The following is a 23,229-nucleotide window of genomic DNA, read 5'->3' as shown; positions in this document are numbered from 1 at the left end:
ACTCATTCAGTAACTATTAGGTAAAGGTCTATTATATGGTTTCCTGACCTAATAATGCCTATGTAGTAGTAAGATTATGTGTGTGCCAGAAGGCAATGAACTCTTTCCATATTATAAACACAAAGTAAGCATTTCAATACTCCACATATAGAATAGAATCAAAATCATCAACCAATGAAACCTAAAGAAATATTAAAATCTACGTTGGAGTAGCAAGAGTAGTTCAGAGTGCTTTATTTAGTGTCTTAAAAAAAAACTGGTAATAATGGAAATTCCTTGGTAATCTAAGAGCTTCTGTCACTTTTTACCATCATTGGCTTCAAAGGAGGCAGAGTAGCAGATGCAGACCTTTCAATTTACAACCATCTTCCCCCCAGCTTTATGCTGTGGTGTCCTTTGGGCAGAAACACTCCAGGGTCTCAACTAGTGTGTCTTTCAATTACTGCTACTCTCCTGCCCTGAGAGATAGGAAGTGATAAAACAACAGGTAAGAAATCATTTTTCATAATTCTTCAGAGTCCAATCTAGCCTCAAACCTGCTTCTCTTGCAGTCCTTCATGCTGTGGATGCTGAGTTTTAGTGGATTCTACAGCCTCAGAGTGGAATCACTTCATATATTTTTCAGTAGATTAGCCTCTGGAGTATTTCTTTCTTATTCTCAAAGTCTAGTAAAACAGAATACGGCCCATAAGCATTCTCACTGAGGAGACATAAATATCAAACAAAATATTAAAACAACTTTGCTTTCCAATATTTCAAACAATATATTTTCTTTGAATAAATATCCCAATTTTTTTTTTTACCAACTGGTTGAAGGAATCTGGAATATTTAGATGAGGTATTATGCATATAAAATCCCAGTTGATTTGTAAGCCAGGAATTAGAAAAATTATGAAATTTCTTTGCTAAAAAAAGTTGAATGCCCAAGGAAATTAAACTGCGTTTGCCATAAAATAATTTCCTCTTTCAAAGAAAAGGATCAACAATATAGTACAGTATTAAAAATTAATATGAGTCCATTTTAATTGACTTCACTTTTGAGGTTAATAGGTATTAATTTTCATTTTTATAAAATATTTCCATGTTAATGACTACAAGATCTATTGTTTCAAGCATTTTCCTGAGGCATATGAAGCTAAGGTTGAAAGCAGTTAAGGGTGCTTGAATTCCTTTACAAGCCTATTATAAGCCAATATTCAGTCAAAATGATTATTGCTAGCCATTAAAAAATCTACTAAGTATCAAGGGTAATAACTCTTGCATGTTATTACTGGGAATTCCTACAAAGCAAAAAGCTTTTGTATTGCTGTTTGCAAAGACTGCTTAATTTATTTGACATCCTTGGGAAAAAAAAATCTGCCGTTCAATCAGAAAAGAAAAAAAAAGAGTAGTTTTGTCCCCGTTATCTCTGAACAAGAAGTGTCAGGAAGCTTCAGGCTAGAATTAACATGAGATAGGCTATTACAGTTGTAAGTGCATTTAGCAACCGTCCCTACAGACTTCAGGGTGATAATATACACAGCCCCGTGTAATCTGTCTCTTCCGCTGCTCTTTCTTTGCCTCTCTCCTCCTCTCATTCTTTACTAATATACATGCTTTATTGTAAAGCATAATAAGCAGTAAACAGCAGCATTTTTCTACCAAAGTGACAGCACTGGTTGGAGTTTTACCATCAGCAAAGCTATATAAAAAGTCACTGCTTATATGTAACTATTTTTTAAAAGCCAAATACAACATTCAAGTATAGGAATATTCCACGACTCATGCTGTAATGAGTAGGCTATATTTGGTATCCTTTCCACTAGAAAAGTTGCTTTCAAACATTTTTCATGATCACAGAGAATGAAAATATAGTCAAATTGAAGTTCAAGAAAATAATTGTTTAGAATGTGGTATCATAGTTAATGAAATAAAATGCAGTAGTGTTAATAAGAGGTGAAAAATGTTTCTTGATGATTCAGAATATTCACAATTATTATTGTAAATAATAATATCTACCTGAAACTGAGTATGGTCCAAAGCACATTTAAACAAATGCAGCCGCTTCCTTGAAACGTACAAGATAGAATGTATGAGAAATGATGTTTGAGCATTTTTAGCTCCCGAATTTCTCCAGGTATTTCTAGTTTAATTTCCCTTGTTTCATTAAATTGATATTACTCCCCCCTTGAAATTAAAAATAGAGAGCAAAACAAAAATGACACATGTATGTAATTCAACATTTATAAAAGCTTAGGCATCACAAAAATCCAACAAATAACAAGCTAACAAAATCAAATTATTTCTATGGAAATTTCTTTTAAGCCAGGCGTTTCCAACCTTGGCACTATTGGCATTTAGTGGTGCATAATTCTTTGTTGTGGGGGACCAGTCCATGTATCATAGTATGTTCAGCAGCATCTCTGGATTCTACCCATTAGATTTCATTAGCGCTGTCCACACTACACCATGAGTTGTGACAACCAAAAATGTCTCCTGAGGGGAGAAGACTACTACTCTAAGTGGAAGACCTAATCTAAATTTGATAGTGCTTAATTGCATCATTAACATTGGAAAAAGGAAGTATCACCGAACTCTCAGTTGCAAAATTTGAAAATGATACACATACTAGCTGTGACAAGACGGAGCTGAGCTTCATGTATATTTCCTGACACATTCTGGGAAACTGAAATATCATTATGCATATACAAGAAGATTAAGGTCCAAATACCATGACCATTTGTAAGCACTAATCCCATCACAAGGACCCAATCCTCAAGTCCTCATCTAAACCTAATTACCTTGCAAAGGCTTCACCTCCAAATACCATTGCACTGGGGTTCATCTGTTTCTCCGTTCCTGGAAGATAAATTATTGTCAGCTATTTTTTAGTATATCATGCATATTGAGTGTTCAAATTAGATAAGCATTATTAACACAATTTGACACTTTTATTGGCAGTTAAATTTGAATTATTCTGGGTCTCGAACTTGCCATCAATTTGTATTTTATTCATATATATATACATAAAATAAAGAGAAAAATAAAGTTAGAAATTTATTTACCCAAAGGTTACACAGGATCATAAAAACTATATAAAATGGTTTCTTACTTTTTACTACAAAAATAATCTATAACCTTAAAAAGTCTGAATATAGTTATTGGTGGACAAGGGGAAAGTTTAGTGACTGAGGGGTCATGAAGGTGGCTCTGCGGGGTCCCTCTGAGTGAGCGGGGACTGAGAATGATTCTGGGGAGTCATTTCATAACCAAAGCTGGGTACTCTTTATGACTCATCAAGTTGTACACTTAGGATTTGTACACTTTTCCTAATATAATTTACGCTGTTACTCAAATGTTTAAAGATTTGTTTTGAATTACGTAGCATCTGAGTCACACATTTATTGCTTTTGTGGATTCAAAGATAAATAATACAGCTTCAATCCTCAACTGGGTCAAAGTCTAAAGAAAGATTCATACCTATAAACAGATTGCACAATACAATATGATAAATGATAAACGACATACATGAGCAGAGTTGGCTGAGACATGGAGGTAATTAACTCTGCCTGAGGAAATCAGGAAAGATTTTGTGATAAGTAGTGTTTGACCTGGTTAGGACACACAGTAAGAGCCCATCTTGCTTACATATAAAGTAAGGTATTTTTGAAGAAAATGTATAAATAGAGGTTAGCTAATGGCATATGGATTTCAGTTTTCAGGTAGTTTCTATAATTTTGATTAAGACAGAAAACATGAATCAGATGCAACTAAGTAAGAAATCTCTTGCCTTATTACCCAGAACTTTATCTAAATAGTAAAATATTAAAATAGTGGGCATGGATATTTGTTTATGCTTTATTTTTGGATGTCTTTATCATTGAAATAAGCTTTTTTCTAAAAAAAAACATGTAACAATTAAAAGCAAAGGGCAAGAAAATAATAAAAGAGATAAAATAATAAAATATCACATAAATGCTGATGGAGTATGTTATGCAAATTTATACTATGCAAATACTTAAGCTTGGTCTTAGTAATAAAGAGATAGACAACTGTGAGAAAATTTCTTCAGAAATGATTGCCAATCTTCAGTGACTGATCATGAATACAAAAATTAACCCTTGAAGAAGAGTAATGCTTATTGTTCTCATAGATCTAAGCTTTAACCTTGAGGAAAATACAGGCTTCCAGAAGTAGACTAACAGCAGTGGCCGTATTAACCAGAATTTGGGGTCCAAGAGAGACTACTCTCAGTCCTGTGTACTAGTAGAAGGTTTTAGAGAGTACTGTTTTAGAGAGTGATGAGAAAAGACATGGAGTTTCATGAAATCAAAAGTTAGACTTAGGAATCTCTGTGTTTTTGTTAGAGCTGTATTCTTTATTTATTTATTTATTATTTTTGGGGGGGTACACCAAGTTCAGTCATCTGTTTTTATGCACATATCCCCGTATTAGAGCTGTATTCTTGATAATTACTTTTCTCTGTCAAAGCTGCTAGTGAAAGATATGCTGGAAGAATTACTCAACCAGGAGTAAAATTCAAATTCTTTAAACTCTTATTTACTTTACCAGACATGACTTTTAACTTGGAGATTTCTCATTCCTCCTTCTTTAGCAAAATTCTTTCAAGATGGAACACTAGGACTAGTCAACTCTCAGGGGTGATCCTGAAAGTTTAAATTCTGAAATTCTGGTATTCTTCTCACAACCACCTATTATTTCATATTCCTCACTGTTCGTCTGCACTACATTTCTGCTTTGACACCAACTAGCAATTCTGTAATTAACCCCACCCTGCTTAGCAGCTCTGTGTTGATTTCACTCTAATGGCACTTTCACCACTTTCCTGAATTCTCTCCCTTTCTCATCTTTCTACTACACCCTCAGTAACCAATTGCTATCCATGGATCAGTACAAGAACCACCTTCAATTCTCTTTTATTATCAATGCCTTACACACCTGTAATGATGAATCACACAAAAACGTTTATTGGCGATCACACAAGTTATAGTTTCTAATTTAAATGGCACCACTGAAGTGCTTACTATTATAATTTTCTTTTCCAGTTCTTTGAGACATTTGTTGCAAATGTTTACTATACTCTTCAAATCCCCAAACATATCCTATACTGTTAAAAAAAAAAAAAAAGATGAGGATCAGTCAAAAACTCTATAACTTCACTACCATGTTCAGTTATCTATATAAAATGCCACGCAATCATTTTTCCTTTTCTTTTGTGAGTTCAGATTTTTCACATTCTCAGAGAGTAAACCTTTGACCCGTGAACTGGAAATTTTGTTCTTTCCTTCTCTGGGCTCTCATTCCTCTAATTAACCCCTTTCTCTTTTGCATTATTGAAACTGTTTTTATTTGCTAATTAAAATAACTCGTCTTTTTCAATCTAAAAACAACTCTGCCTCTCACCCTACCCCTCAAAAAAAAAAAAAAATACAAAAAACAAGAAACAAAACTTTCCTCAATATTACTACCTCTTCTAGTCACTGGCTTATCTTCTTCCTTCCTTTTGTGGTCAAACATCTTGAAAGAATACTTTGTGATTAGTTTTGTAAATATCCTAAGTTTCTATTTACTCCTTGTGAGTGGTATGTAGAGTAGTATAAACCTGTCCTTAGCCTTTATAGAAGGCTATAGAAAGCTATATCTCTTTGGACAAGTTATATAACTTTTCTAAGTCTATAACATTTTAATACCTACTATGAAGATTTGGTAGGGTAATTCTATGTCATAATGTTACATAACACTTGCACAGTACCCAGCACTCTGTAAGTGCTCCATAAATATTATCTATTGTTCTTTTTATTCTTTCATATTCATTTTATTCCTACTATTGTTCTTCAACTCACTATAATCCACTTACGCCCATGACCTCATTCCCTATTATTCTACGGAACTGCCCTTGTTAGACTCACCAATGACCTCCTAATTGTCAAATCCAATGAACTATTTTAAAAGCTTTATCCTGTTTGAGTATTAATATTTGATACTGTTAGATGATCTTGCCACTTGGAATACTTTCCTTTCTTGATGTTTACATTGTCTTTCTCAGTTCTTCCCTCTGTATTCTTTCCCAGTCTCCTTTCTTGACTCCTTGTTGTGAGGGAGTTCTTAAATGCTGAGTCTCATAAAAGTTCCATCCTTGACTCTATTTTCTTCACTTCTTGCAGGTTCCTTAAGAGAGTTCACTTCAACAAGGCTAATAACTCTTGCTCCACATCTTCCCTAAGCTCCAAACTGTTATTTCCAACTGTGTACTGGAGGGCTTTCCACAGGCTTTTCATAAACTTATCAAACATAGCATATCTACAGTGGAACTCATTTGCACTCCCCTGAAGTAATCCTTCTTCTACAAAATTTATTTTAATAGTGTTTATCTAATAGTCTCCAATTCTAATTCTGTTCTTATCATATCTCAATTGAAATACTCAATTCATTCTTTATCTAGTGGCTTTGCACTCCAGTTTATCTGCCACAAAATTACCTTCTCAAAAATCCAATGTTAGCACTACAATGTGAATGTACTTAATACTATGGAACTGTACACTTTAAATGGTTAAAATGGTAAATTTTATGTCATGTGTACTTTACCAAAATAAAGATAAATTTAAAAATCAAATGCATCAAATGCCAGAAAAAACTCTTCAGTGATTCCGATTACTACAATCTTCTCAATGCAAACAAAATACTTCAAAATCTGGTTCCAATTTATCCCTCTAAATTCCTCTGATACCAGTGTTTCTGTCACTCTGATCTTCAATATTCGTTTGTTGAATATTCTCAGACACTTCACCACCAATGGATCTTTGCATATGTTGTTCCCTCTACTCAAAATGTGTTCCTTTTTTTTTTGTCTAATAAACACTTATTCATTATTTAATCCCTAATCTCTCTTCTATTTTCTCAGACTCTACCAGGCAGAGCCAGTGACTTCTTCATAATTACTCCAATAATAGCATTTTATGCATACTTTAATACAGTGTTTATCACCTTATATTATAATGATTTACTTCTACTTTTCTCCCCAATTAGACTATGAAGATTATGGCTCATTAGCCTTTTTTATCCCTAGTTTTTGTAAAATTCCTAGAACAAAATTGCTACTTATTATGGTTTGCACAAATGGATAAATGAGTGAGAGCACATTGACATAGTGACAAATACCATTGTAAAAAGCCCTATGATAGTTCTTTATTTAATCTAAGATGCCATCAGTTCTCAGAAGTACCATTTTTTATGTGCAATTGAGAAGGAAAACATTCTGTCAGCTAAGCTATGACATACTTTCCTGAAACTTACATATTTTTTTATTTTATACTTGTTGAAAGAGCTCTTTTAGACTTAATTGGATGTAAAACATTTTAAATATGATTTTATGAAGACATTTAGAGAAAAATATAATAGACTCATCACTTTGGGGAGGACACACAATTTTCTAAGTCTCAATTTCAATTGGTATGGAATTCCTGAAATATGTTTACTTTCAGAGCCTACTCTTTTGAATCTCTCTTTTGAATCCTTCGTCAATGAGCATGTTTTCATAATAATTATCATCTTCTGTCCTGCTAAGTGTGTTTTTGATGCTGGTTATTTCTTATATCTTCACTATTTTCTTCAAGATTTTCATCTAGGCTCTCGACTCCCATTTGGCATCTTTTGATATCTGACACTTCATTAATCTTACTAGCAGGTGTGAATAGATAGTTTTCTTTCAGCAGCAAGGGCTCATGCTCTTCTTGAAATGGTCCTTAAAGGGTTGATTGATCGAAAAAATCATGAGCTTGCAGTTGTCCACTTATACTGGCCGCAATAACAGCAATAAAAACTAAGTCATAGGTTTCGGTAAGTTTATTTTTAAACTGGTTCAATGCACGTCCGCTAACTAAACTCAAGAAGTAAAATATTGATGCTCATTAGGAAAAGTTCCTAGGTGTCTCTTCCAGAAAACATCCAGTCTAACAGCTCAGTCATTTTCCAGTCATCTGCGGGTGTGTGCAATGCATGTCTGCGTGCATTTGTGTATGTGCATGCAACTATAGAGTAACATTTTTGAGGAGATAATCTTCAGAAATGTCTTGAGGTTAAAAATGCCACATGGAGCAGTTATGCACAGCTTCACGGTGATACATCGCCTTTCTTCATCCACTCTCACGCTCTTCACCTTCTTAGTGCTTTGGTATTGATGGTCTAATCTGGGGGCATGTCAAAGAGCTACAGGATTTACCAGCTTTTCCTATTTGATTAAATCTTTATTTATTCCCTTTTCTCCAACTGAGTCACATGTTGCTGGAAGTAAAAGTGCTATTATTCCATTAGCTGACGTTTCTGGCAAATGGATGTAAAAATAATCCTGTGTTACAATTGCTTTGGTCACACCAACTTCTCATTGATTTGAAAGTTCACCTATGCTGAGGGATATGGAAATTTCTCTTTCCTTCAGTTACATTGCCTGGTGTGTAACTGCCAATCATTTTACAAACATCTCAGTAATAATATATATGCATGTCTTATGTTCTTGGATCTCATTAAAGCTCTTGGTTGTTCTTTGGAAGAAATTATAGAATTGTGTTCATTCCTCCTCTGATGAATATTTGCTTCATTAGTATCAAATTCATGTCCCACTGCTCTGTTTCCATGCCTTTCTAAGTACAAAATAACTTATTGTTTCAATGTTGAATCACAGAGTAATCATTTTGATGACATTTTCAGCAATGCACATAACTCAATTTAAGTGACAATATGAATAGCCATGATAGAATTTCCATATGTGCTGGAAATAGCAATTCCATTAAGACGTAGCCAGCACTGATTTTAAGGTGCCATCAATTGTTAAAATGTTAGAAAAAACTATGCCTTATAAACAACAAGATATTGATACTTAGGGAGTTCAGCGACCGTTCCAAAACTTCTCTATTTTTTCTCTGCTCACAATTCTACCCATTTACTTCTTTATCAGTAGAGGACTTTACTTCCTCATCACGTAGAGAATCAAGATGTTGTAAGTGAGCTATTTATGTGCTCACTTGTCCACTTTTCCATAAAGCTCATCCAGTCTCTCTCTCTCTCTTTTTTTTTTTTTTTTTTGCTTAAATCTCAGAGGCAAAGATACTCCTTTTCCTTTCTAAAGATAAATTTGCCTTTGCTCTTTGTCTGGCAAATCAGTGACATAGATAAACATCATAGATGATTGTGATATAGGTAGTCTTCAGCTCGATTTGATAAACAGCGGAGCCACCCTCTTCATCTCCGTCTCCACTAGGGGCTCTCATGTTATAAATACACTCATGCAGGGAAAAGAAGTTTCCTCTCCCTTTTGTGCACTTCCTTCTTTTAAAGTCGTCAATATTCGTAGAGAAATGTTTACCTTTTAGATGTTACACTCAAAAGAATCCAGATGCTCTAAACTATTCCAAACTTAGGACAGGATGAAACTACAAAACAAAATTAGTTGCCCTGACTTCAAGGTACACTCTTGACTTTGATCCAGTGGGGGTAAGGAAAATGAGAAGGATGAAAAAGATAAAAGTTATGAATGACTAAAAAAAAAAACAGTAAAATTACTCATGGGTACCTATTCAAGGATGATAGGGTATGGACTACGCAGAGCCCTGTACAAACATGAAGTCTTGGGTCCCCCAACTAAAGGAGTTTTCCTGGATCTACACACATACCCCAACAGATGTTGAGATTATATTTCAAGTATCTTGGAAACAATCTACTTCCTTTTATTTAACTCTCAAAATTGTGAAGTGTATTCTTTACTCGATGACTCCAGTTTTTTTCTCACCATCATTTGCCCTTTATCTCAAAGCATTTTGACCTTTTGCTCCTAAACTAATGAAACTGCACTTCTGAAGATCACCAATGATAATCACAAAATCAAATGGCCTTTTTCTTTGCCCCATAATTTTCATCTACTGTACTTGATTTTCACAATTTTAACTACCTATCCTTGATTTCTCTTTCCTTCTGACTTTCCTAACACTAAAACACAGATTCTTAACTTATTTGTGTCATTTATTTCACTTTTCTTGGATGAAGTTCAACTTTCACAAAAGGAAGAAGCTGAGGGAGATTGGTTAAAAAAAAGAAAAGAAAAAAAAAAAGTTGGTTTGTTGAGAGCAAAATCTTCCCAGAAAGTCATACAAAGAAAGGAATTGGAGACACACAACTTCCACCTCCACATTTCCAAACTCTGATTTTCTTCCTTGGAGGGTAAAGGAGTTAAGACAAAAAAGTGTTTATCGTGGAGCAGAGATAGGAAATGTTCTTTCAAGCATAAAAAGGAGAAAGTCAGCATGTTTTCTTCCTCCCATATACCAAAGGGTGTTAATTTGCTTTTAACGACATTTAGTAATATACACTTAGTAACACGCTTTTAGAAGTCAGCACCAGGAGTGATTCCTTGGTTCACAATGATTTTTCCTGTGTCTGTGAATAACTCACTAATAAGCCAAAATGGGTGCTTAATGGCCAAATATATACTTTAACCTTTCTATTCTGAGTGTATCTGAATATCTAGGGGTAAATGTCTGATCTAAATTGGGCATATAGATTTGGTATCCTGGGAACTCAAAATTTAGAAGGGAGAAAACCAAAGGCTTGCTGGGCGTTTTACCTGTGTCATGTTAATAAGTGTCAACACCTGGAATAAAAAGGCATTTCTTCCACTCCTAACAGTCACCTTAGTTCCTGTTCTTCAACTAAAGTATCCTGTTCCGTCTTTCAATTAAAGACGTAGTTTGATATTAAACACGGCATAGACTTACAGTGGGAATATACTATTAGCTGATCCCTCATTTAAGAGATATCAAAACACTGTAGGGTTCCGCTGTGTTTTTCCCTTTCGTCGTCTCTCACAGACATTGGAATAAAATCCCAAAGTCCAAATCACGCATATTTTGTGGATAGAATTGAGCCATGTGAAAAATTTGGTAGGTCAACATTGCTAGAATATATTTTTGTTATCAGGTTAAATGTGATTCTCAGAGCTTTATTGGAAAGTTCAGCCCACTTCCTTTGTATCTTTTAACCATTTATTTTCCTTATTATCTGGGCTCTGAGAATGGTTATATGTTCAAACTTACTTTTTATTGTCTCTTCTTTACAACACACCTGTGAGTTAGAGAAATATGATTATTCATACTGTACAGATGGTAAGACTAAGGTATAATGCCATCTAAAACCTGAATAGCAGAGTCGGAACCAGAATTTATGATTCCCCAAACCTCATGTAGAGCAGTATTTCCTGTGATATTCCTGCCCTCTGTTTAATGTTCATGAACAAAAGGCTGCACATAATTGCAATCTTTAATCAAAATGCCAACTACTTTTTCAGAATGGGTTTTGTTCTTTCACTGTGGTGGGAATATATTGTTTATTAAAATATAGATAATGGTTAGTAGCACTCAGAGATAAGTTTTTAGCTGATTTTGGAAAGCATTATCTTTTGTGTTAGGCATAAGTTTCTTTCCTCATTCGATTTCTTGTTTAGGGCATGTTTATTAAAACAAGCAGTGATCTCTGGTGGGAAAAATGTGTTGTTGGAAACAGCATAGAGCAAAGCTTTTAACCCTATGTGCCAGGGTTGGGAAACTGCCAGCTTAGTCACCCAGGATAAATGATGTTTTGTGCCAGAAACATATGAAAATTCAAATTAAACTTATCTTACTATTGGTAAAGAAAAGGAGGACATAGGGACAAAAATAATTTGGACTAATACATTTTTATTCTTAGTTATAAAGCAGCTATACATTAATATTAATAAAAAGGTTTTTTCCCCCTCTAAAGACTAGGCAAAGGAAGAAAAAATATTGGCCTAACGTATGTAATTTTCCCATTCCTTTTCTTCTGGGGCCAATTTTGGAGTAACTAAATTAATTGAATATAGAATAATATTACAGTTGATTTTCCATAAAGTAGAAATCAAAATACATCTTTGCTATATTTATCATCTGTATAATATTCAAATTAAGATTTCTTAAAGGGTTTTCAAAGTTTACTTTCCTATCCATATCGCTCAGAGTGTTTTTCTGTCAGTTAATGAAGCGCAGGGGCTAACCTAATTCATGTGATTCCCATCTGTCATCGCTGCAGCAGTGATGAAGCCCAAAATGAAATTCCATTCTTCATTTAATTCCTGTAGCTTGATATTAGTCAGGTAATCAAGCACAACTCCTGGTGTCTTGCGTTTTCAGATGAGGAAACTAAGGTCAAGTGACTTGCCCTGGGTCACACAGCAAGACATCATAAGAACAAGGAAAAGATTCAGCAACCTTGGACTTTCTCAGATATTACCAAGACCACTGAACCATACTACCTTCTCAGGTAATTGCCTTCTCTGACATCAAGTGGGTCACATTTTATTACCTCTATTTTTTCTTTTAAAGCAGAATCCTTTTTTTTTTTTTTTTGCTTTCTCTTTCTCTTCTTTTTTTAAACAGGCATTTAGAAATGCTATTCTGTGCTTAGTGTTTCTGGTAATTATCTTCAAGGAAACCAGAATACAAATTTAAAGTACTCATTAACATGCTGATTAGAAATTTCTCTCAAAGACTCAAAAGGCTGGAAGAGACCCCCAGAGATCATCTCATCCAACCCCTGACTTCAGGCGTGTTTCACCTAAACAGTTTCCAGCAGATGGAAAACTATATTTATGACCCCCAAGGAGAGAGTCCTCAACCTCCCTTGGTAACACAACCCTGTGGCTTAGATCTGCGTTGCTACGTAATGGGTTATCTGCAAAGTGTAGAAAAAGAAACTGCCCTCTCTTGTAATGCCAGATATTATTAAAATGACTAAGATTAACCATAATTTAAACTTGTGTTCATATGTTAGCTGACCAACATTTCTGACTCAATTTTGAAAAGTCTTGTCATTACACATTCTTTTGACATACAACTTTTTGTAATTTATCTTTCAATTTTAAACCATACTCTAGAAGATACTGAATCTTCATCATTTTAATTGAGGTAAAATGTCCACCCTTTTTATTTTTGTGCCTTTTGCTTCTTCAATGCAAACTGTGTCCCACACAAATGCTAGTACTTTGTCTCAGTCTCTATTTCATCACCCTAACCTGGATAACCTTACACTGGGTTTGAGGGAACTGTGCAACTTAAGAGCTGTTTCTGATGGCTTAGAAATTGAATGAGGAGCTGGGTACATGTGTACATCCTGACTTGTTCATGGGAAATACCTTCATCGCTTTCTAATTTCTTTAGCAGATTGTGAATACGGCTTCAAAAAAATCCCATCTCAAAAATCCCAAACCCATTTCTGCATCATTCCTTTCAGGAAATGATCTCATCTTTGCTATTTATGCTTCTTATCTAAAATAATTTTCTGTCTTCATTAGAATCAGAATGTACTTATAAAAATATTAACGTGTGCTCTCCTGAATCTGGGCATTGAATGGCAGAAATTATTTGCTAAAAGAAAAAATTTTCTAGCTGAAATGAACCTAAGAGAATGGGGAGTTTATCCAAAGGGCTGGCCTCTCATATTTACACAACCGTCCTCAATGAGCTGCATGAATTATATCCTGGGCACTGAAAGTGGTGGCAACATCTTGTCATTTCTTTATAAGCCTAAATATCTAAGTGTATCAACAATGCCTGAATATTTCTCAGAGACTGACTTCTAGATCTTCTCTTTTCTTTATTCTCTGCCTCTTCATTAAGACAGATCTACAGGACAGGAAAAGCATTGGCTTGAGAGCTGGGTCATCAGGTTTCCTTGTTGTTGAACTCCCATTGACCAACAGTGAGCTTCATCAGTTCTTTGTTATGGGTCCTGATATCTATTTGTAAAATAATAAGCTTAAAGCAGATGACTTATAAGAGACTGTTCACCTCTAAAATTCCAGCATAAGTTAAGGAACAAATGAAGAAATAAATGACTGAATAAATTATCGAGGATTCTGGTCTAATTCTACCTAGTTTGTCTTTCGTACAATAAAATTGAGTGGTGTTACTCCAGTATGAATTTTTGAAATGTATTTAAATGATATGCTTAATGTTGATTGAATATTGTTGACTTGATGTAACAAATGTTTATTGAAACCTTATTTGCCAGACATATGTGGAGGATAAAAACAAAAGACTGTCAGTCATTTAAATATTTAAATATGTTGATTGTCAACACTGTGAATGCAGCTTGAGTCTAAAATTAAATATCAATTGAATAAAATTCTGATTAAATACAAATGTACCATATCCATAAAGCAGAATTTGAAACAAAGTATTAAGCCAAATCTGTTTCAGTGAAAAATCCCACATCAGTATTTGTCCAAGTGTCTTTTTACTCCATTTTCTAGAAATCTGCTAGAGCTGATGTGAGAAAGCCTCAAGAATACTCCCACCAAGTGACAGTCGGATAGGTTGACATTTTGAACACATCTAAGCATGATGCACAGCAGTAGAAAAGTCTTTTCATGTCAGTAAGGTTGACAGTGCTTTTTAGAATCACAAGGGAGGTGTTAGACAGCATTGGGGAAACAATCTACAATTGGAATAGCCCAAAGAATGTTATGCAGGGCCAACGATTCATACTTTTATAAAAACTTAGCCTCACCTCTGGTAGGCAGAATGCTGTCCCTAAAAGATGTTCACATCCTAATGCCTGAAACCTGTGAATATGCTATGTTACATGGCAAAGGGAAATTAAGGTCACAGATGGAATTCAGGTTGCTAATCAGCTGACTTTAAAATAAGGAGATTACCCTGGAATATCTGAGTGGGTCCAGTGTAATCACAAGCGATGTTCGTTGTGGAAGGAGATTAGAAGAGTCAGAGTCAGAGACAGATTTGAAGATGCTAATCTGAAAGTTTTGAAGATGGAGGAAGGAGCAAGGTCCCAAAGAATTCAGGCAGCCTCTAGAAGCCTCTAGAATGAACACACCCCTGATGAAACCTTAATTTTAGTCCAGTAAGACCCATTTCAGATTCCCAGTCTCTGTAACTGTAAAATAGTACATTTGAGTTGTTTTAAGTCACTAAGTTTGTGATAATTTGTTACAGCAGCAATAAGAAACTCATACAGCATCCTTCTGATAATAAAACCAAGGGCAGATATCCAACAGAAAAATTGAGAGTAAACAACTTCTGAACAGCCTCTTTTATAAGTCAATATCCTGTTCCAACTAATCTCAGAATTGTATTTGGACTCTTCACATCTCCAAAGGCAGCAACTGTTGTCATAAAAACTCGTTTAACCTATTAAGTCTGTTCTGATGTGACAAATAAACTTGCTATTCTTAACTCTAAATTTAACCCTCTTAATACAAATTACTTTGCTTGTGGGGTTATTTGTCATCATTTAAAATAGCTTATTCTTAATTTAAGCAGAATACCTATCAATATTTCTTTATACCTCTTCATGCCATACATGAAATAGATCATCACTAAATATGATTATTGGTTGTGTTATCATAAGGACCTTGTAAAAAGTTAGTCTCAGCTAGAGAGTAATCCTGCAACTGAGTCTAAATACATATTGACAAGATTCCGACAAACAAATGCCCTGGTCTTTTTTATGAATGGTTGTCTTAAAATTTTATAATATAAAAATAACAGTAAATTTTTAATTTTTTAATTATATTTTTTGAAAATGCTAGTTTATAGCCTAAGTTATAATTCTCACATATAAAGTAAAAATAGAAGATAAGCAGTTCTCATATTAAACTGTGCAAACGTGATACAGCCTTCCTCCAGTGTCTGAACATTGTATACACTCAGATATTACTTATCACTGCTATTGTGTCTACCAGTAAGTTCAGGTTTATGCACTTTAGACATTCTTACATTTCTTTGCATCAAAAATATCTGAAATTATTTTCAAAATTGTTTTAAATTTTCATCTAGTCAGGCATCTTTGACCTTGAGTCACTTCTTTGTATATAAGAGAAACATCTTTAAGAGGAAATCTTTAAAAAATGAGGGTATATTTCTAAATACAATACATTAATTATAGCCCAATTATCTGAAGGAGTTCCAAACTTCAAATTTATAGTCATAAATTCAATTAATAATTTAATTTTGTTAACGGCCCCAAGTGATAATATATTGTGACATTTAATTCTTGACATACCTCTAATGATTATAATATACTTAACTTCTCTAGAGCAAACTTCATGTCTAGCTCATTTTTAGATCCCTCAGAGTTACTAACTAGCTACATATTTCATACGGCAGGTGCTCTTTCAGTATCTGTTGGATGACTGAATAAAGCAATGACAAGAAAGCCACTTAAATGTAGCTTGAAATGAGTATTACTATAAAAGGCCACCTTATTTGTACAGAAAGTGCAATGCCATTGTTTTAGTAAATTATTTATACTTACTAATTTACCAAGATCTAGCATCCAGAGCCTCTCTTAATTTCTATTCATTTGAAATAGAAAGTGAGATAGCTATTAAGGTTTATTTTATTGAAGAATCAAATCCATTACCCCTATGTTGAAGTTCATTTCTATTTTGTATGGTAGTAGTTCTGTACTCTAGAGTCCTTATTGGATTGCAGAGCAAATATATACATATGCTGTGTTGTGCCAGGGGGCACAAATTCTCTTGTGATTTACTCATGTGCAACTCCTATTAACACTGTGCAAAATTCAGGGCAAAGTTGAGTTTATTTTTCAAAAAGGATCATGTTGTTACATATTCCAAATAACACACGAACTCTTTTCGACTATAAAACCAATGATGTGCAGCCACACGCATTTAGGCTACACATTTAGCTTTCCATTGACTAAATGTCTGACTCATTCTTTATAGCAGATATTTTAAAAGCAAGATTTGACAAAGAGAAAAATGAGGTGAATTTCTAGAACTATAAAAGCATGGAGGCAGAAATTAAAGGGAAATTTCAAAATTTTAATGCCAAAACATGGCAAACATGCTAAAACATGGGAAAATGTTGCATACATTATTTGGCTTGAAATGGACAATAATTATCCATGTGTTTGAGATAATCTCATTTGAGTGTTGTCCTTTATTTAGTCAGAGGGAGTAAGTGCTTTCTCTTCTGCTCTGAATTTGGGGAAGTTGAGAGAGGGGGATCCATGTGTAGATGTTGAGCCCTGACAAGAGATGGGAACCAGGAAGTGAAGGCAAAACAGGAGGTCCTTCTTTAATACCTTTCCCTGAAATCAAACCTTGTATTTCTCTGCAAGCATATGTTGGAAATAAAAACCTTAGACAGTCCACACTCTTTTCTGTCCTGTCCTCTGAGCATACAACCAACCCAGTCATAAGCACATGGTAACTGACAAACAGAGCTGACGTCATTGACCATGAAGTATGAACTCACCAAAGAAGTCTGTCCTCACATATTCTGACTTAACACCTTGCTAGCTATGTGACTTTGAAAAGCCTTTTCATTTCTCTCTTAACTGTGTATGTCTCTTAAGATGTAAGATTTTTAGACTTTGCCAATGATTCCTTCTGTCCTAAGTTTGTCTCTAAAAAAATTTAATGCTATGTAAGTTGATATGTGATTCATAACCTTGTTTATAAACATATTTTTTATTTTAGTCATATTTTTATTGTAGAATTAGTAAATATAAGGCAAAATATAGTGTGAAAGAATATAGTGTATATATTTTGTACTGTAACATTATTAAATATAAGACAGAATATAGCATGTAAGGTAGTTAGTGAAATAGCAACACAACTTATAGTTTGTTCAAGTTTGAACCTAAGTGAAATGGGAAACAAAAAAAGGGGTTATCCACATTAATCCTTAGATTATTTATTGACTCAAAGACGGGTGGTCTAGATCTATGTTGTTTATGGGGATGGATAATGTTGGCTGCTTTCATATATATATATATATATATATATATATACACACACACACATACATATATATATGTATATATATATATAACTTAGAAACTGTGTCAAGTTAATACAAATGCACTAAATACATATTATGTCATTTCAGCATTAAAATATTGAAACAGGTAATAAAAGATGCTTGCATTATTAAGTTTTGACTAAATATATTTGTATTCCTATGGGAAATGACTGAAGCATATGGCAAGATAGTCTCTCTGAATCCAAGGTGCTTAGGATAGGATGCTGGGGAGAAAAGACCAACACAAACAAACCTGTAATGGATCCTCCCAATATAAAAAATACCACTGTTAGACACATATTCCTATAACAAGTCAACTTCTATAAATATAATAGAATCAAGGACAAGAAAAACAGATTTTTTTTTAATTAAGGAGAAGGAAATGGACTAATTGGGGGGTAAGTGGGGTGAGGTGACTGATAGAGTGAAGGTAACCAGGATCAGAATCAGAAAACACAAATCGAAGATTTGTATTTTCTCTATTACAGAGTAGTGAATTTCAAAGTGAAGTGACTACTCTTGAGGAAACATGGAAGAAGTAAGCTCTAGTAATATTAACATGGAGGCCTGATATCTTGTAGTGCTTAATATGTGTTAGGCACTACTCTGAGTGTTTATATATATTAGCTCATTTAATTCTTTCAACAGCCATTTGAAGACAGTACTAATATTATCCCTATTTTACATGTGATGAACTGGACACAGGTTCAGTGAGTTGCTCCATGTCTGACAGCTAGAAAGTGGCTGAGCTGGTTACAGACCTGGGCAGTCTGTCCAAAGTTAGCACTCTCAACCATCATATTGTATACCTTCAAGAGCCAGAGGAGTAGAAGAGGGTGTCCACTAAAATTATAGCATAAGACAGCAAAAAACTGAACAATGGCAAATATTCTGGTTCTCAAAGAAGAAACTATGTTATAAAATACTTCAGAAAACACTCGAATAGATTATTAAATTATGTTTTATTAATACTCAGAAAAGAAATTGTTGATCATGTGGAGTGTATGTTGTTTCCTCTGGAGTAAATTATGCCAAACTCAACTCATATTTTTTTATCTTTATGGTTACTATAACTGACAATATGTAATATAACAGCTGTATTGTACCTTGATCTCAGCAGAAAAGTCTTTGTCTTATTAAAGATTACAAAAATCTTCAAAATGATCTTAAAAATGAAAGTTAAATAAAATCTTGATGATTTTGTATGAATGGACTCATAGATAGCTACAATGCCTCAAAAGCACTTACAAGTGAATCAATGCAAAGACGAATGAATGTCTCTAGTAATGCATGAAAAGTTTCGTATTTGGGTTAAATTATCCATAATCAAGAATAGGATGGGAAAATTGAGTAGGAATTTATATTTTTAAAGAATACTAAAAGTTTTACTTGACTAAAATTTTGATGCAATTCTAAGCACATGATAGTCAAAAATGGTAATGCCGTTAAAGAGAATGCTATCAGTAATTCCATGTATAGAAGAAAGGAGGTAATAGATGACATAATTTTAGGATTGTACGTAAACAATTATGTTCCTTATGATGAATGACTAATAATGAAGGGAAATAATTAGGAGGGCAACCTGAATGGTAAAATTTTGGACATATAGTTAATGAATAACAGAAGATCAATCTGTAGAACAGGTGTGTGTGTGTGTGTGTGCGCGCACGCGCGTACGCGCACGCACACGATTTCATACATGTATGTGTGGTCCAGACGTAAGTGTTGAGATTACGTCGATCTCTTTCTGAGAAACAGAATAGCATGCTCCGATTCACATTTTAACAGGACCACTCTGTCTCTGTGTTGAGACAAAAGAAGAGTGAGATGAAGATGGAAACAGAGAAAAAGCATAGATGGTAATGATCTGGAAGAAAGATGAAGGTTACCTGAATTGGGATGATTCAAAAATGGTGAAATGCTATATATGTTTTGGCTTTACCATATCTTTAAAGGTGAAGCCAATAAGATTTGATGGTATTACCTGTAGGGTATGGAACATCATATGCCAAGATATTTGGCCTGAGCTATATTTTATTCAAAATAAAATCCCAAAATTTAAAGGAAACTTAGAAACCTTCTAATCAAGACTTTGGTTCCAAGGAATTCTTTCTACAACAACCTGCTCCTGCTTGAACACTTCTGTGACAAGGAATTCACTATCTCACCCAGCACCCATCCTATTTTAGAAAAGCTCTGCTTTTAAAAGCTCTTTTTCTTATACCAAGCTAAAGCTCATTTCTCTATGATGGACAAGTGTGCTATTATGATTTATAAAAAGAAATATATATTTGGTCTTCATCCTCATTTCTGGCACAAATCTCCTAAAACTCTTGGGAATTCATAAGTGAAAAGAGCAATAAAGTTTTGTTGACATTCATAACAAACCCTTTGTCACACACACCAGAGTTTATGTTAATCAGGTGACTTTTGGAAAGCCTCCAAGATTGGGGGCTGGTCATGAAGGGAACCAACCCTGTGAATAGACGGTTGGAACTTTCAGTCTCCTTCTTCCAACCTCTGAAGAGGGGAGAGGGGTTAAAGACGGAGGTCAGTCACCATTGGCCCATGATTTAATCAACCATGCCTATCTAAGGAAGGCTCCAAAAAAATCCAAAAGGTCGGGGTTTAGGGAGTTTCCAGGTTGGTGAAGCAGAACACATCAACGTGCCCCCGTGCCTGGGCCCCAGACTGCACTAGGACAGAAGATCCTGCATTCAGGACCTGGCCCTATGTATCCCTTTATTGGGCTGTTGATTGGTATCCTTTTAATATCCTTTGTGATAAACTGGTAGTCTAGTGAGTAAACTGGTTTTCTGAATTCTGTGAGATAAGCTAACAAATTAATGGAACCTAAGGAGGTGAGTCATAGGAACCTCTCTGATTTATAGGTGGTCCAGGTAACAACCTGGACTTGTGATTGGCACCTGAAGTGGAGGCAGTCTTTTGGGACTGAACCCTTATACTGTGGCTCTGATGCTGTTTCTGAGAAGATAGTGTCCGAACTGAGTTGAATTGTAGGATGCTCAGCTGATGTTGGAGAATTGCTTGGTGTGGGAAAAAATCCCACATATCAATCGGAATTGGTGTCAGAGAGTAACAAGTGAATGATAAAAGATGAAAAGCCTGGCAGGAATGTTGGTAAGAGAAAACGGTGGAGGAACTGTATTTGTTTCTTCACAGTTACGTTGCTGACACATAACACAGTATGTGTCATTAGGTATATAATAAATATTCTTCACTGTCTGAGCAATTTGAAGAATAGTATTGCTAGTCTTGTATTGGGTCACAATGACCATAGGATGTGAGTTCATTATTTTGTAATGAGACTTAAAAAGAATAACATTAAAAAGTTTTCTCTACCCAGTATGCTTATATATGTGTCTTGTTGATTCAGTGAGTTTGTATGTGATGATGGTGATTTTAAACAAATGAAAAATACCATTGTATTCTAGTTTATGGCTCCTTGGTGTCCTAAATCTCAGTTATATTTAAGTGTACAAGCCTTTCAATAAGGAGTGATCTACAAAATATAAACCAGTAGTTTGGCCACCAACTAATCAGAATGGATGCCAGTTTGCTTATCAGCTGCATATCAGCCTGCTTCAAACTAGTGGAGAATTAAGCTGAGTGCTGAGTTTAAATACTACATATTTCTATTTTGTCTTTATTGTAATGAGGAAGCCCTGTCTTTAGCTCCTGCTGTGCACTTTTGGAGGGTCTTCCATATGGTTGCTGCTAAGTATTTTGGCATTTTCCCAACTGTTACAATTGGGTCAGTGGGGGGGGATTGTGTAGGAGTAATAAAACAAGGGTGACTGCAGCAGGGAGGAATACTATCACTAGACACATAACAGCTTATTGCCTCTCAGGCATTCAAGCACAGCTCAATGCCATTCATTACAACAGGCAGCCAGGGCAAACCGCCTTTTTGCCATTGAGCTTATTCCAGTAAAGGCTGGGCCTTGGTTACAGAGACTAAGTTTCCTGATTACATTTTTCCTGTTTCCTTACTTCTTCACCTTCCCACAATATCTCGAATAACTTAAGGAGGAGTAAGACAATTACACCTTGCATACTACTATGGCATTCGGAGAAAGTTTTCATGAGCAGACTCTTAGCTACATTTCAGCAGCAACGGCACCATGATCAGTGGCCCTGAGGGCTCTGATGTCCCAAGGGGGTAAAATGGGGAAGAGAAGGCTGACTATTCAGAATCTGTAAAATTCCTTGAGACATGATTCATAAAGCCAGAGCTGGCTGATAATACTGATACTATTATTGAGGTATCTTCCTATCATAAATCACGTCTTTGGAAAAAAGGTACTATTTTTTCCATCCTGTGGAAGGCAGTGTTGCTTAAAGCACTAATAGACTGGGATAAAAAAGTTCAAAGCAAAATTAAGATTCTAAATAGCAAAATAATACATTAAACAGAGATGTATACACAAAGACACACACACACACACACACACACACACACACACACACACACTCCCCCCATCACAAAACGATGAACTCAGGGTCTTGATCCAAAGATAGTATGTCTCATATTTATGCTTATACACAGGATTCCTGAAATAATTCATTACGCTTTTCTTTTTACATAATATGGAGCTTTTTTCCCCCATAGTGAACACCAATGTACAGGTATGCAGCATTCGAACAGGTTCACAGCGTAGCCATAAATTTTTCTTGAGCAATTACAAGGAATTGAGATATTAAAAAACTGAGTTGGAGACATTTAAACCGGCATACAACAAATATGCGTGGATTTCTTTTTTCATGTTTACAGCCAAAAACATTAAATAAAAAATGTTGCATTAAGAAAGCTGCTCGCCATCTCCTTCCTCCCCACCATTCCCAAGCCTAGAAATCGGATCCCCGGAGACCCACAGTTGGTGGTCGGAGGCCCGGACTCAGGGCCGCAGTGAGCACCTCGGGTCCGGCATGGGGCTGTGCGGGTGGGCGTCTGGGAGATCTCTGGGTGAGTCAGCGCGGAGAAGACAGTGAAGTCCCGAGACAAACACCACTGGGACACGGACCTCAGCATTATCACCAGCCCCCGCACTTATCAAAGCCTTGATACAGACAGCAAGGGGATGGTCGTAAATCAACTGGTTTCAGGACGACCCACGCCTGTCCTAGGATTCTGGGCACCCCTACTTCCAGCTTCTCCAGGGCAAAGAAAGCGCTAAGTAAAGAACATCTCTGTCAGCATCCAGAACGGAACCGGCACCTACAAGCCACTGGACACCGTCCGCGGTCTCCCACGCGCTGCTACCACCGCAAGGCTCGCATGACTCACAGCGCCGAGAGCTCGCCGGCGGGAGAGCGGGCAGCAGCTGAAGTGAGGGCAGCGGCTGCGGCTTCGGGC

Source organism: Hippopotamus amphibius, chromosome 10 (genome assembly GCF_030028045.1).
Source record: "Hippopotamus amphibius kiboko isolate mHipAmp2 chromosome 10, mHipAmp2.hap2, whole genome shotgun sequence".
In the NCBI taxonomy this organism is placed as follows: Eukaryota; Metazoa; Chordata; class Mammalia; order Artiodactyla; family Hippopotamidae; genus Hippopotamus; species Hippopotamus amphibius.
Note: the sequence above shows the minus strand (reverse complement) of the source record.